This window comes from Impatiens glandulifera, chromosome 3 (assembly GCF_907164915.1).
Source record: "Impatiens glandulifera chromosome 3, dImpGla2.1, whole genome shotgun sequence".
NCBI lineage: Eukaryota > Viridiplantae > Streptophyta > Magnoliopsida > Ericales > Balsaminaceae > Impatiens > Impatiens glandulifera.
This window is the reverse complement of record NC_061864.1, coordinates 21,615,446-21,618,983: the sequence shown is the minus strand read 5'-3', so window position 1 is coordinate 21,618,983 and position 3,538 is coordinate 21,615,446. Positions and strand designations below refer to the sequence as shown.

At 30.4% G+C, this 3,538-nt stretch overlaps 1 long non-coding RNA gene across 2 annotated transcripts; it reads left to right on the top strand.

Moving 5' to 3' along the window:
• Positions 1-309: 309 nt before the first annotated feature.
• Positions 310-2,286, top strand: LOC124932280. Of its 2 annotated transcripts, XR_007098738.1 has the most exons (6): positions 310-499; positions 583-680; positions 797-910; positions 1,275-1,437; positions 1,913-2,004; positions 2,116-2,286. It is a non-coding gene; the product is annotated as an uncharacterized LOC124932280 (long non-coding RNA). The 2 variants fall into 2 exon arrangements; XR_007098739.1 differs by lacking the exon at positions 797-910.
• The last annotated feature ends 1,252 nt before the right edge of the window (positions 2,287-3,538 follow it).

Below are 3,538 nucleotides of genomic sequence, written 5' to 3'. Positions count from 1 at the left end.
GCTCGAGCTATAAATTGAACTAATCGAGTCGAGCTCGAGCCGAGCTCTTGAGCTCGGTAAAATTCAAGCTAATCGAGTCGAGTTCGAGTCGAGCTCGAGTACTTGTTTTGAGTTCGAGTTCGAGCTCGAGCTTTAATTTTGATACTCGATCGAGCTCGAGCCGTTGAAATTTTTTCGAGCTCGAGCTCGAGTAGACCTCTACTCGAGCTCGACTCGACTCGTTTTCAGCCCTAGTCCAGAATGGGCGATCAACATTGAGCTATGTGGCATCATAAACATGGATCCTATTCCTGGGTACTCTTTTTTGCCTCTTTCTTTTTTCACTAATTATGCATCATATATTCTCTTGGTTTCATTTGATTTGTGAAAATGATACGATTTATGTACCTTGTTACTCTGTCTGTTTGTTCTTGCTTGTAGGCAAACAAAAGATGCCATGAAGCTGCTAAAGAAATGGTTGGGCAGTAAGAGTCCTAAAACTCAACTCCTTGCTCTTTTTGTGAGCATCTTTTATACAATATTTTTCCCTCCTAAATAAAGATACGGGAAGCTAGTGTTGTAAATTTTAAATATTTTGACTAGGTATTGGAGACCTGAGTAAAAATTGTGGGGAGCATGTTTCTCAGCAAATTGTTGAGTGAGATATCTTACATGAGATGGTGAATATAGTAAAGAAGAAAGTGCATTTTCTACTTTCTTATTTCTCTCTATTCTTTCACCTCCTACTCTAGAACTCATCTATAGATGCAAAATGTTTTTGATACTAACACTATGGCTACTATCTTCTACTATGCAGTCAGATTTAAGTATAAGAGAGAATATATTGATTTTGATTGATACATATCAAGAAGCTTTAGGAGGTTCAAGAGGGAAATTTCCCCAATATTACAGTGCATTCATTGAACTGAGGGTAAATGCATTAATTACACCTTTTTTCGGTTCATCTGATATGTTTTTCACGAATTTCAAATTTCTTTTGTCATATTGACATAGTGCACAAAGGTTTAGTTTCTCTTTTCGTATCAAACTTGAGTAATGGCCCTTTGTCGGTTTGGATGAGAGTCTTTTATTTGCACACATTGTTTCTTGTTCCCAAAATTTTCAAAGGAATTTAACACTTGTTCCAAATAATAATATGATCATGATCGTTAAAAAAATCTATATACCAAATGAAATAAAAAAAGGATTATAATTTGGATAATGATCTAAAATATAATTTGTATGTGATTATACAGTTATCTTTTAAAACTCACTGGATACTTGGTAAATTGCAGGCTACTAGAGTGGAATTTCTTCCATGAGAAGAGAACACTGTGTCGATATTTACACCACCACAGATCCAACCAATTAGTCACCCTCCTTCTCCAGCTTACCCTCACTCAGTATATGAATAACCGGTGGTCAGGCTTCTCTTCAGACTGATATTGTTGGAATGAGGTAATGCTGACATGTCCATCTATATAAGTATTTATTTTCCATACTTTGTCACTTTGAATTTTTTATTTTTTTCATTTGGTTGTCCTTTATTTGACCTACCATAAAGGAAGTTTTCATACATTAAGTTTCTCTCTATATATTCAAACTTCTCCTGATTTTTATCTTGGTTTAGAGCCTCAGTTTAGAGAATGTATTTATACTTTTTTGGAATATTTTTTGTGTGGATGAAAAGCTATAGTACCTGAGGTCTGCAACCAATTTCATATTAAAGAACCCATGTAAAAGGTGCAACATGCTGGTTGTCTGGTTGAACATTAATAATCGAAGTTACATGTTTTTATTCCTTAGTAGTTGTTCTTATAATCTAGGTTGTGATATTGATGAAAAAGAAGTTTACATGATTGCTTAGTAGTTGTTCTTGTCATCTAGGTTGTGAAATTGATGATGGTTCTTATTGATATATGAGTGTGGCCAGGTTGAGACATAATAATGTGACAAATGTGGAGATACTATCTGATTTTTACAAAGAGAGAAATTATAAAGAAGATCATGGGTGAATCTAATAAGGTATGATTGAATTGATAGTTGATTGATTCTCCGTTTCTTAGTTAGTTTTTGCAATCTTTTATATTCTCAGTTGGAAATAAAATCAATTGAGTGAAAATTAATAAATATCAGGTGATAAATATGACGAAGAATCAAGAAAAAGAAGAAGAGCTGGAGGAATTAACCACCTTACGTTCTTCTTCCATTTTTGTTTGCATTCTACTCCGCATAATATTATCCTTGCTGTTATAAGGAATGTTGAATGGAGGCATAATGTCAAATTTCATATTTTTTAGAATTATTTGCAAGAATAATATCACTTAATATTATTCTTTTAAATAAGTTATTTGTCAATGAAATCTAATGTATTCTATTCTTTAGAATACTTATAATATTGTCAATTATTAATTAATTTTCATAATATTTTTTTATAGTTTTAAAAAAATTAATAATGTATAGTGATGAAAAATATAATAATTAAAATACTAAATTGATAAAAGGCATATTTAGCGACAGTATATTATTCCTGTAGCCAAATTAGTCACGGTATTTGAATCCTGTAGCCAAATGCTAGTTACGGAAGCAATAGCGATGACTGGCATCTTCACTGTCGCTGTTTAACGACGGGTATTTAAGCAGTAGTGTCGGTATTTACCGTCGCTGTTTCTCTTGTTTTTACTAGTGTATTTTAAATCGTATGAGTTTACCTATTTAAGAGTTTACTTAAAATCAGATTAGTTAATCTCATGTGAAATCGTAAAATCGTAAGATTTTAAGAATCAATTCGAGATTTAACCGCCTTAATCATGAGTAACTTTTCACGTTAAGGTAATAAATGGGCCTAAGGTTTTTCATGAGTCCCTATAAATATCATTCCTTGACTCCTTCCAAAAAACACAAATTTTTTTCATCTTCAAGTGTCATATTTCTTCCCACTAAAAAAAACTAAGCAAAACTCCTCGTAAGCTCCTTTATCCGTTTTTATTTTATTTTTATTTTAATTTACTTCATGCTTCTTTAAATTTTTTTGTCTTTTATATAAAACTATAAAACAAAGAAAAAAATGGTAAAAAAATAATCTGCATGCTTTAAATTTCAATATTAATGCTTAATTTTAAAAAAAAATCATGATCTTGTAGATATATGTACAGGTAAATAACATAAACGTAAAAACAAAAAAACAGAAAGTTTAAACCAAAACTAAAAATATAAAACTGAAATTGTGATAAAAAATAATAATAATAAAACAAAGCTTTATGCCTTAATTCACTTTGATATTGACAACTTGACAATAAAGGAACCTCAAAATAATACATAAAATTTCAAGGATATCAAGTTAGAAAAAAAAATAAACTTAAAAAATTTCTTTTATATTTTTAATTATTTAAACTTTAATTTTATACAGTTTTATAGATTTTCTTTGAATTCAAATTTGTGCGGTTTAAAAGTTGAACTGGAAAAATAAACACTTTGTGATATTTGTAGATAAACAAGTTAATCAAATTTCTGTTTAAGAATCAAATTATTTGAAAAATATTCCAATTGTTATAGATTT